Raw genomic sequence first — 13041 nt, forward strand, 5'->3', positions numbered from 1 at the left:
GGCCTCTCACTGCTGTGGCCTCTTTCCCGTTGCGGAGCACAGGCTCCGGACGCGCAGGCTCAGCGGCCATGGCTCACGGGCCCAGCGGCTCCACGGCACGTGGGATCTTCCCGGACCGGGGCATGAACCCGTGTCCCCTGCATTGGCAGGCGGACTCTCAACCACTGCACCACCAGGGAAGCCCTATTCTTTTTTCGATTCTTTTCCATTATAGATTATTGCAAGATATTGAGTAAAGTTCCCTCTGCTATACAGTAAGTCCTTGCTGGTTATCTATTTTATACATTGTAGTGTGTATGTTTATTCCACCCTAATACTGTATAACATAGTTTCACCTACAAAACGTTGTTCATGTTAGACAGATTTTCCTACGTGACTCCTCAGCTTTCTTGGAGATGCCCAGGGCTGAAGTCCTCAGCCCATGTGTAACAGGGAGAGATCAAGCATGAGGGCCTACTTCTCACTTAGGGGTCCCGCCTTCTTGTCCCCATGCTCCTGGTTCACTGTTTGTCACTCTTCACCACCTGCACTAGAGACGACACAGGAACAGAGAGAGGAAGGGACATTGAGATGAGTCACTTACGTTACTTGCAAGTAGCTTTGATTTTTCAAACATTTGGAAACATTCGGAGACTATCCGTGTACTCCATGTCTCCAAGAAGTATGAGGAATTAGAGCCCAGAGGGAACGTTTCCCACCGTCACATGGTCTGGTCCCCACTCCAAGGTTTCCCACAGGCATGGTACCAAGGATGTTGCCCCATCGTAAGCAGAGGCTCATGTATCATTGGCCATGAGGGCTTTGATTTTTGGCAAAAGTTTGTAAAGGGGGTTAAATGAACTCTGTACCTTAGCTCTTCTCTACTTCTCATCATAGCTTTTCTTTTCTTCTTTATGGTCTTTCTTTTTGTTGTTGTTGTTTTCGTTCATGTACTCATTCATTCAGCACTATTTATTGAGCCCCTACTATTTTCTAAGCCCCATTTGGGGCACTAGGGACACCAAGGTGAACAAGACAGTGTCCTCTCCTGCGTGAGCCTGCGTTCTCTTCCCACCCCATCCACGGCTGCCCGTGCTTACTCTGGGTCGTGCCTGGGTCCCAGTCTCTGTTATTATGCAGTGTTCTGCTCTCTGCACCATCTTACCAGCCCTTCCCTGCCTGCTGGAAACACTGACCGATGGAAGAAAAGCAGTCAGGGCTTCTCAACAGAGATATCCTTGGGACACGATTCAGTAATATTTAGCACCACCTAAGAAAAGCATTTTAAACTTGTCTGCATATACTAAAGCCCTTTTACCATCTGTTAGTGGAAAATATTTAAAAGTCTGGTAAAACTCTCAGTTATTGAAATAAAACTCTTCATTTGCTCCTTCCTTTCCTTGGGCATTAAAGACTCCCTCTTCCTCCCTGAGTATCAAGCAATGGCCAACCCATCACCGGACAGAGATGGATCCTGCTTTTTGGTCATTTTTTTATGTCAGCAGGAATTCTGCTGAATCTTTCAGAAGTTCTGTTTAAAATCTACATGCACACACACCCCCCACCCTTCCTGCATTCAAGTTCATAGAAAGATATATAAAGGCCTATTAATCACAACAGATGAGGTGGACAGGACTTAGATTTATTAAATGGCAAAGGATAATGATGTTAAATCGCTTTAGGCTTAGATCAGATACTTTAATTGACCCTTTTTCTTTCTTTTTTTCTTTTTTTAATGTGAGACAAGAAGAGTATATTCTGGACGTTAGATGAAAAATAGGTTAATTTTTTAAAAATGAGATCATTTGGAACGTTACCAAATGGCAGACCTACAGTTTAAATGCACATCTTTAGCTAATTCCTCGTGAAATCATCAAATGAAAAGAAAACAAGACGATTGGGAGAGATTTTACTTTAACACCGGGACACTCAGAGTTCAACAGATAATGACTGGACCCCTCCACGTCGTCTGCTGGTTGGAGAAGCTGATCTCCCGGAGCCCCCAGTGACTCAAGGATTTTAATTCTTGTCCTTGGGACAAAAGTGAAATTGAAGGCAGCGTTTGTTATGTGTGATGGACGTATTCTGACTTGTGATCACCTTCCCCATGGCCGGTCTGAGGGACCTTCCTTTACGTCAGGGAGCCCCCTGTGTAGTTTAACCCTGGGCAGTGTCATACCCTGAATCAATTCCAGAACTTGTGCTGCAGCTCTGGGTCCCGTTTTATGGCCAGTCTGAAAACACTGGCAAACGCCCAGCTGAGTTATCTCAGACGAGGACCTCTTACGTTGCTTGCTGATGTCAGGGAGGTGAAGACTAATTGAAGAATGCTCAGAAGAATAAACTTCAAGTGCTTTGCTCTGATGGAAAATGATATGTTTCTTGGATCCCTGAAAGTGAACTTCCAGGTCTCACTCACTCTTTATGATCTTTAAAGTTTGAGTTCTGTTGTTTTTTGTTTGTTTGTTTTAGGGCAGATTTTTCCTTGCAGACACAGAACAACTAATAAAATGGAACACTGGGTGTTCCTTAGTTTGTCTTTCTGGGTTGACCTCCTGCTTACCCCTGTCCACTTAATTGTGAATTCTAGTGTGCACAGCTCACTCTTCAGACATTTGTTAATTCTCCTTCCTAAGTTGCCAGGTAGTGTACTGATAAAGAGGGGAAATGCAAGTTCTCTTATGGTTTTGCTGATCCAATTCAAAGGGCCAATTCTGATAAAATGTCTTTGAAATTGTTATAGGAATAAAAAATGTGGGGTGTGTGCGTGTGTGTGTGTGTGTGTGTGTGTGTGAGAGAGAGAGAGAGAGAGAGAGAGAGAAAGAGAGAGAGAGAAAGAGAAAGAGAAGAAGGAAGAAGCATACAAAAAACCTAGACCCATGGTTTCATCATTTTAAACAAGATTCTCCTAATGTTTAGATTACTGTGCAGATTGGTTTCACCACCTGGGAAAGATGGTCTGATTTAATTAATCAATTAATTATCTAATGAATTATTTAAGTTTGTGTAGAGCTTTGAGTGTTTTCCTCATAGATACTGGCTTGGTCTCATGATTTGCTCAGTTCCTTCTGTGCAGTTCTGGGTGAAATGTGTGTGTGTGCGTGTGCGTGTGCGTGTGCGTGTGTGTGTGTGTGTGTGTGTGTGTGTGTGTGTGTAGTGGAGGTCATTGTAAGGTTCTTCTGTTGAAAAATACTGTTTTTTCCTTTTTTTTTTTAATTGAGGGGGAAAAATTCAATTCCCTACCTCACACCATTTAGCAGCTGTGCCCTCAGCTGTGCCTGTTACCCTCAAGTCCGGAGACCATGCATTTTATTCATTCCGGAGAATGTCTCCCATTGTGCTGTTCCAAGAAGAGGCAGTGGAATGCTGTTCTTGAAAGTTCTTGTGTATTAGGAAAACTAGAGAAAAACTGCTGCACCACTGTTTTCTTTTGTGGAGAGCGTTTCTTCTCTTTTTCCCCAGGAACAGATGACCGATGTGTCCAATAGGGACAGTAGGAGCCTGTGTTGCCTCTCCTGGAATGTGGCAGCTGCCGTGGATAAGCCCCAGGCATGGGTTTCCTTCCTTCCTTTTACCTCCCCAAGGACCACTGCAGAGACAAATGAAGTTTATTTTTTTTAATTGAAGTATAGTTGATTTACAATGTGTTAATTACTGTTGTACAGCAAAGGGATTCAGTTATACATACATATACATTCTTTTTTCTATATTCTTTTCCATTATGGTTTATCACAGGATAATGAATATAGTTCCCTGTGCTGTACAGTAGGACTTTGCTGTTTATCCATCTATATATAATAGTTTGCATCTGCTCACCCCAGCCTCCTTCTCCATTCCTCAGCCCCCTCCCCCGGCAACCACAAGTCTGTTCTCTATGCCCGTTATTCTGTTTCTGTTCATTTGTGAACAGATAGGTTCATCTGTGTCTTTAGATCTCACATATAAGTGATATCATATGGTGTTTGTCTTTCTCTTTCTGACTTACTTCACATAGTATGATGATCTCTAGTTGTATCCATGTTGCTGCAAATGGCATTAATTCATTCTCTTTTATGGCTGAGTAGTATTCCATTGTATATATGTACCACATCTCCTTTATCCATTCAGACAAATGAAGTTTAATATATAACTTCCCATGCAGAAGCATGTACCAATCTAGTCCTCTAAAGAACTCCAGACCTGTCTCAATGTGCATGTCCTTCTGTTCCATGTGATGGCTCCTGAAGAGAGACAGCGTAGGAGAAGAGAGAGGGAAGGAAGAATCCCACTCAGCATCTATGCATCAGGTTCCTAATTCTCATAACAAGAACGGAGCTGTGTTTATGTGCCTTGCACTGGGGACGCAGCCCCAGTTATAGGGTGAGGGCGTGGCTGCCCAGAGGCTGTTTCACCCCCACCTTGCTGCTCTCTGAGAATGCAAAGCATGATGGAGAGCATGAGACTTCTGGGAAATAACATTTCCATTTCTGCTCGAGCAGGGCTGGGGCTCGGTCTTTTCCCTGTGCCACCCAGGAAACCCAGCCCAACTCTTCATGCGCTCTTTGTCCGAAGGGTATTTATTTTTTTTTTTTTTAATTTTTATTTCCTATTGGAGTCTAGTTGATTTACAATGTTCTGTTGGTTTCATGTGTACAGCAAAGTGATTCGGCTATACCTATGCATATATCCATTGTTTTTCAGATTCTTTTCCCATATAGGTTATTACAGAGTATGGAGCAGCTGTTTTTAGCAAGGACAAAGTTAAGTAAGAGAAAGCAAAGGGAGACAGCAGCTCGCCTTCATCAGATTCCAGCGGTGAGCCAAGCACTGCCATGGCTGGTGTTACCATGCAGTCTCTTTTCTTGTTCCTGGTCATCTGTTTCCCTTTACTTGGTCTTTTGACCTGCATTGCCATTCACAAAGTGTTAAGTAATGAACCCGACACCTCCAGGAATCTTTTTTTTTTTTTACCTGGACCATGTGTTTGTGCCCAACCCAGAACTTTGTATCTTTCAGGATGGCAAGTTGGAGATAAAAGATTTTTAATTTATCTGATTGACAGGGGTATCACTCTAGAAAGTGAATTGTTTCCAGATGGCATCGTTGGCATTGCTTCTAGAGGCTCTTTTAAGCTTCTTGTTATTCAGAAACACCAGCTCAGGATCATGATGGCAGTTCAGAGAGAGAATGGCCAATGTTTGTTTTTTATTTCAGTGCCACTGCCAATGCTGCATCCTTTCGTATTTTGTTTCAAGTTCATAGCATACGTGAGTGTCTGCAGCAGACAGAGTGTCTCCGGCAGTCAGGGAAGGGAGAGGAGCATTGCACACCTACTGTGTGTTCTGACTCAGGTGATGCATGTGACAAACAGCTATTAATCGCATCAAATGTGCAAAGTCTGGGGATGAAAGATGAATCACAACCAGGCTGTCACTGAGCATTCGGTCCACAGGGGAAATGAAATCTGTAGACAGTAACCACAGCGCAGTACAATGTTGGCAAGATCTGAGCAATCCAGAGGTAGGACCGAGGAGGGAAAGGGGTCATCTGATGAAAATAAAGGAAGGCTGCTCAGAGAGGAGACGTCTAAGTTATTTTGAAATCTATATAGGGAATTATCCGGGTATTTAAGAGGGAATAAGGTGAGGAATGGCCGGGCGTATTCGGGCAGCTGGCGTAGTTCAGTATTGCAGGGAGAGTGGGGCTGGGGCTTTTACAAAGGGCAGAAACTAAGGAATCACTGTATGGGTGCAGGAGCCCAGGGGCAGGAGTGGGTCGTGCCTCTGCCCTCACCCCCCTTCTCTCTGGCTTTCTATGCACACGGCTGCTGTGCTGGACCACTCCCTCTCCGCTTCTTCTCGCTTCTTTTTAATTAAAAAAAATTTGTTTTTCTTTTTGGGCTGCGTCGGGTCTTCGTTGCTGTGCGCGGGCTTTCTCTAGTTGCGGCGAGCGGGGGCTACTCTTCGTTGCAGTGCGCAGACTTCTCATTGCGGTGGCTTCTCTTGTTGCGGAGCATGGGCTCTAAGTGCGTGGGCTCAGTAGTTGCGGCACACGGGCTCTAGAGCACAGCCTCAGTAGTTGTGGCGCACGGGCTCAGTAGTTGTGGCACACGGACTCTAGAGCACAGGCTCAGTAGTTGTGGCGCACAGGCTTAGTTGCTCTGTGGCATGTGGGATCTTCCCGGACCAGGGCTCGAACCCGTGTCCCCTGCATTGGCAGGCGGATTCTTAACCACTGCGCCACCAAGGAAGTCCCTGTCCTTGCTTCTTTTCTTCTTCCTCCTCTGTAGGAGTAAATGGTAACATTTCCTCCCCATCCACCGCTCTCTACTCAACCTCCCTTGCTGATCTCACCCAGTCCCTTGGATTCAGATGACTTCCAATCTGTCTGTCACTAGTGATTCTTATCTTACTGCCTCTAAGCCATCATGACCTCTACTTCCTGCAGGAATTACAGATACTTAGCCAAAATAGATATGAAAATCTTCCTTCATGTTTCTCCCCGACCGAACTTTTCTGTTTTTCTACTCTTATTGATAGCATTTTCCAAATCTCAGAGGCTTAAAAGTCAGAGAATTGTTATTTTCCTTTAATATCACCTCTCCCTTGTCCAGATCATACGCAAGGTTTCTTCACAATTACTCTCACATTGGTCTCTTCATTCCTGATTCAGACTCTTATTCGGTCCACCACCAGTGCCTCTGCATTCAACCTCTGGAATATCTTGTGAGTCTTTTCTACCCTCATGACGTTTAGTTCAGGCTCTCAGCACCTCGTTGCTTGGATTACTACAAGTCCCCATCAACGGCCCCGTTTCCGTTTCCTCCAGTCCCTTCATCCCGTACAAGTGCCCCTGCCAGATTGTCCTTCTGAAATGTAATCTGATCATGCTGCTTCTCCAAGCAAACCCCCCCCAAAGGCTGGGTCCCCGCCGGCTCCCCATTCAGGACAGGCTTCTGGACCCAGCATCTTAGTTTCCATATTCTGCCCTTACCTACCTCTCCAGTGTAATTTCTCTGGAATATAATCTGACGCTCTTTGTTAAACAGTATGTTAAATGGAAGATCTGGCTTCGGCACCAAGGTTACTGCATGAAGAATATTTTTAAAAATACGAAAACTCCTGGCCTAGAGTCAGAAAGTAGAATGGTGGTTGCCAGAGGCTGAGAGAGGGGGGAAATGGGGAGTTAGTGTTTAACGGGTAAAGTTTCAGTTGGGGAAGATGAAAAATTCTGGAGAAGGTTGCACAACAATGTGAATTACTTAATGCCACTGAACAGTGTGCTGAAAAATGGTTAAAAAGATACATCTTATGTTATATAGATTTGAACACACACACACACACACACACACACACACCTCTTGGACCTCGTGGTCAAATGGAGAGAGTATAAAAGTGAGAGGTTATTGAAGATTGGGCAAGGGGATTTTTGGAGAGAACTGGTCTGTGATTCCCCCACTGCAGGGTACTGGGGATGGAGGAAAGGGTACCAGTCTCTCATCGCAAATCTAGAGAGCGTGGCTTGAGGGACATCATCCGGGAAGTTTGTCCCATGTTTTCCTCAGTTGGGAGCCTGGTGGCCTGGTGCCTGATGTCAGCCTGGGGAATCGAGAGGGCAAATTGCCTTGGTGTCTGAGTGGAAGAGAGAGGCTGCTGGGCTGCATGGGACCTGAACTCCCCCTTTTTGTGTGATCAAATAAGGAGGCCCCAGTGTGGACCAGATTCTCACAGGAGGGTCAACAGGGGTGTTGTCTTAAATGCTGTCTTGGGGTGCTGCATAGAGAGTTGAGGGTACCCTTGCCTGCCTTGAGATGGAGGCCCACAGGTGGATCCCCACAGGCGGTGGAGGAAATCAGTGAGCCCAGGCTAGAGGCCGGTCAGCCAGGTAAAGGAAGCGCAGGGAGAGATCACCGCCAGGTTAAAGGTCTCTGAAGACCCGATGGGAGAATCCCATGAGAGAAATGTCTGCTTGCCTCCAGAGGGTAAAACCACTCTAGATCAGGTCAGCAAGGGAAGAGCTTTGCCTCCCCTCCCCTCTCCTGCTTCTCCAGCTGTAGGTTCAGGAAGGGCAGCTAGAGTGCTGGGGAGGGTGTGAGAAAACAGGGAGAGGGTGCAGAACCCACTGTTTCCCCCCAGTCACAGGCGACCTGTGGGCCCTGCCAGGGAAGAGCTGGGATCACCTTTGCGGAAAGGCTGAACTGGGGCTTAACCTGTGGGGTTGGGCCTTCCGGATTCCGAATCAAGACCGTTCCTTTGCTGTTTAAAGGGCTGTAAGGCTTTGTATTACCTAAGAATTATCGGGTTATGGCCTGACTGACATTTCACCCAGGACCAGGCGAGGAACATTTGTCTCTGAATCCCATGAATCATCTATCATAGTTCTGAGTACATAGTAGACGTTGATAAAAGATTACACCTAGGGACAGGACAGGAATAAAGACGCAGACGTAGAGAATGGACTTGAGGACACAGGGAGGGGGAAGGGTAAGCTGGGACGAAGTGAGAGAGCGGCATGGACATATATGCACTACCAAATGTAAAATAGATAGCTAGCGGGAAGCAGCCGCATAGCACAGGGAGATCAGCTCAGTGCTTTGTGACCACCTAGAGGGGTGGGATAGGGAGGATGGGAGGGAGACGCAAGAGGCAGGGGGTATGGGGATATATGTATATGTATAGCTGATTCACTTTGTTATACAGCAGAAACTAGCACACCATTGTAAAACAATTATACTCCAGTAAAAATGTTAAAAAAAGAAAAAAAAAAGAAAAAAGATTACAGAATGGCCAAGTGACTGATGAATGAAATAATCCAGTTTGATAGCTAATATATATTGTGTTTATGAAGGCAGGAAAGAAAACAGTATTATGGCATTCCTGTTGCTTTCTTCCCCTTCTGTTGCCAAGCAGAGTTTGAATAGGGCTTGTTGGAGCCACGAACCAACTCTTCCAATGCTACCAGACATGCACACTGTTCTGTACACTTCCAAAGAGGAAAGAGCATCTTTTTATGGGTGTATGTGTTTTCCATTTTAAAAAAAAATTAGGTGAATGACAAGATATCCATATTCATCACAGAAAAATTACAGAAGACAAATAAGCGTTGAAGTAAACAGTCACCTACACCCCCTCCCAGGCATCAGGCACTGTTAACACTCTCATCTCTTCCCACATGCCAGGTTCTCTCTTGAAGTAGCAGTAGAGCCCACTGGAGTTGAATTCGTATTTGTGGCCTGGGAGTCAAAGCTAAGAGCGAGTGGAGTGAGGTATTCAACCATTGCTATGTTAGGACGTCCCAGGCAACAGGGAGCGAGCTGGCCTGGGGACCAAGTGGGATCTGTAGCAGAAACTCTGTTCCCAAGTCAGCTGCCTCCCGCATCCTCAGCCAGCTGGCCTGAGATGGTGATCAACCAAGTTGGAACTTAGGAGGAGCTGCCTCTTTCTGCTTTGCCTTGGGTCCTGATTAATTGGGGGCGGGAAGAGGAGAAGGGGTGAAAACAAGAGTGTGGCAAAAACTTTACAGCTGTGGTTTTGCCCTCCAGAGGACATTGGAGATGTCTGGAGTTACTTGTAGTTGTCACAGCTAGGGGGCTGGCACTCCTCGTTTGTAGAGAGTAGAGACCAGAGATGTGCTAAACACGCTACAGTGCACAGCACAACCTCCCACAGCAAAGAAGTATCTGGCTTCAAATGTCCATAGGGCTGAGGCTGAGAAACCTGCTTTTTTAAAAAAGACAAGAAAACACTTGGCAATGATGCTATTGCATACAAGAGCAAGGACTATAAAAATATTTATTGAATCATGTCTCACTTGCCCATTGAGATGTCAGTTTGAAAAGTCTTCTCGGTGAGTCTGGAGTCTGTCGGGTAGATTACAAATGCTAAAGGGTTTGGGGGGTTTTTTAAGCATCTTTATTGGAGTATAATTGCTTTACAATGGTGTGTTAGTTTCTGCTGTATAACAAAGTGAATCAGCTATACATATACATATATCCCCATATCTCCTCCCTCTTGCGTTTCCCTCCCACCTTCCCTCTCCCACCTCTCTAGGTGGACACAAAGCACCGAGCTGATCTCCCTGTGCTATGCGGCTGCTTCCCACTAGCTATCTATTTTACATTTTGTAGTATATATATGTCCGTGCCACTCTCTCACTTCGTCCCAGCTTACCCTTCCCCCTCCCCATATCCTCAAGTCCATTCTCTACGTCTGCGTCTTTATTCCTGTCCTGCCCCTAGGTTCTTCAGAACTTTTTTTTTTTTTAGATTCCATATATATGTGTTAGCATGTGGTATTTGTTTTTCTCTTTCTGACTTACTTCACTCAGTGATCAGTGTTTTGTGCATAGTTGAAAAGTCAAGAGTTGTCATAAGGAAGAGCAGAAAGCACTTCATGGAAAGTCATATTTGAAATTATCCCAAGTAGCTTTTAAAAACAGATTTCATTAAATCCGGTGGCACAAATAGCCAGGTGGGTTTTTTGGTTTTGGGTTTTTTTTAATTAATTTATTAATGTATTTATTTTTGGCTGCCTTGGGTCTTCGTTGCTGCACGCGGGCTCTCTCTAGTTGCGGAGAGTGGGGGCTACTCTTCCTTGCGGTGTGCGGGCTTCTCATTGCGGTGGCTTGTCTCGTTGTGGAGCACAGGCTGTAGACGTGCAGGCTTAAGTAGTTGTGGCATGTGGGCTCAGTAGTTGTGGCTCGCGGGCTCTAGAACACAGGCTCAGTAGTTGTGGCGCACAGCTTAGTTGCTCCGCGGCATGTGGGATCTTCCCAGACCAGGGCTCGAACCCGTGTTCCCTGCATTGGTAGGCAGATTCTTAACCCCTGTGCCACCAGGGAGCCAGGTGGTGTTTAATCCAGGGGCAAAGCTGGGGGAAAGGGGGTTTGGGGGATATAAATAATGGAGCTTCTTTCTAGCTTTGCTCTTTTTATGTTGTTGAGATTTTTATTTTTTTAACAAAATGAATCTCTTTCTAGTATCCCTTTGTGTTTGTCTTCAGGCCTTGGAATGACTTGCAAGGTTCAGAGACATCATTATGTACCTGTGACAGTGACTCCACTGTTTATTTTCCAAATCCTAAGTAGCTTGAGGGGACACAAACAGGGCACTGTGTGGGGTGACTGTACCTATGGGTGATCTAAGGGAAGGTCAGGATGGCTGTCAGGTCCCCAAATCCCTAAGTGGACAGGGAGTGTCGTCAGTACTCAGGAAAGAATCAGGGACTAGAAATAAAGGCAAAGAAGCCAGGCATGTAACTTGGAAAGCTTTATATTCTTCTTTTTTTTTTTTTTTTTTTTTAGCATGATTGAATCAATGGACTTGGTTTTTCTGAGCTTCACAGACATGCAGAGAAAAAAGAAGAAAACAGCTTGGCAGGAATACAGGAGGGGGGAAAGGATTTAAATTAAATATAACAGTTGCCTGAAGTTTAGTTGCTGACAAAAAACAAGTCGTTTTCTCTGAGAAGCATGTGTAATATGTCAGGAAGAAAAAAAGCACAATTAACACACTTCTTACATGAGATCTTATGGATAGCACCACATTAATTTTAATCATTTAATTTAAAGTACTCCACTGTCTTCTTTATTGCAAATCAATAAAGTACGCATGTACTTGACTTTCACCTGTCTCATCCTTGGCAAGGAGAGCGTAGCTTTCTCTGACTACCCAGCTTACAGCAATGAGATTTCCCCTGTCGTATCTCCTAACTGTCCCAAGATCAACACCTGCTTTATGTTGCCTCTTATAGTTAGTTATATCTGTCTGTCTATCCATCCATCCGTCACAAATTACCACAAACTCCGTAGCTTAAAACAACAGAAATGGGGGCCAGGAGTCTGAAATCTGAAGGTTCTAGGGGAGTATCTTTCCCTACTCCCTCCAGTTTCTGGTGACACCAGGCAATCCTTAGCTTGTGGCAGCAAAACTCCAGTCTCTCTTAGTCCGTTCCAGCTGCTGTAACAGAACATCACAGACTGGGTAGCTTGTAAACAACAGACAGGTATTTCTCACAGTTCTGGCATCTGGAAGTCGAGGGTCAGGGTGCCAGCACGGTCAGGTGAGAGCCCTCTTCCTGGTTCATTGTCAGGCATCTCTGCACTGAGTCCTCACATGCAGGGAGGGGTGAGGGAGCTGTCCGGGATCTTCTTTATAAGGGCATTAACCCCCATCCTTGAGGACGCCTCCCTCATGACCTAATCACCTCCCAAAGGCCCCACTTCCAAATATCGTCACATTGGTGATTAGGTTTCAGTATATTAATTTGGAGGGGAGACACAGAGAGTCAGTCTGACAGCACTGTCTCTGTCCTCACGTGGCCTTTTCCACTGTGTCTGTGTCTTGTCCTCTTCTGTCTATTATATGGACACTTGTCATTGGATTTAGGGCCCACCTGGATAATCCAGGATCATCTTATCTTGAGATGCTTAATCACATCTACAAATACCTTTTTTCCATATAAGGTCACATTCACAAGTTCCTGGGGTTATGACATAGTCATATCGTTTTGGGGGGCCACGATTCAACCCACTACCCTATCTATCTATCTGTCTGTCTTGTCCATCTATCAGATCCTTTTTGGTTTCTGTGTTTTCCAGAACGCTGAGGACACAGTAATAACTAATAATTGCTTACCAATTTGAAAGTGTGGCCTTATTTTAAAGTGACCCAAATTAATGCGCTAATTGTCCCACCTTGTTTCCAAGATGTTCTCCCATTAGCTCTAAGGAACGTATGAACATAAAGACACTCCAGCCTTGCAAAGTAAACGTATGTTTCAAACTAAAGACCAAACGTTCAATGGCCACACCTAAAGCCAGAGCAGTCAGTAAGTTGAACAGTTATTATAACTTGTAAGATCGCTGTTTTTCTAAGTGTTAATCCTTGCGCTGCAATTAACATCCTAGGTGGTCTTGAGGATTACTAGCTCCCAGCAAGGTGTAAATGTCTCAGTTGAATCAACCCTATTTATCCTTTATTAATTTAGGTGCCCTAGAAGAGAAAGAAAAAACATTGATCAGAGCTTTCAAAATAGAGGGAGAAAATCATAGTATGAATATGCTGGCTCTTAAATGATTCACTGA

The 13041-nt window shown here is 44.9% G+C and overlaps 1 protein-coding gene across 5 annotated transcripts in view; it reads left to right on the top strand.

Annotated features, from left to right (window-relative positions):
• Positions 1–13041, top strand: part of ZNF827 (zinc finger protein 827) — a 180888-nt gene that overhangs the window by 82577 nt on the left and 85270 nt on the right. The gene's annotated exons all lie outside the window — the stretch shown is intronic.

This window comes from Tursiops truncatus, chromosome 5, assembly GCF_011762595.2.
Source record: "Tursiops truncatus isolate mTurTru1 chromosome 5, mTurTru1.mat.Y, whole genome shotgun sequence".
NCBI lineage: Eukaryota > Metazoa > Chordata > Mammalia > Artiodactyla > Delphinidae > Tursiops > Tursiops truncatus.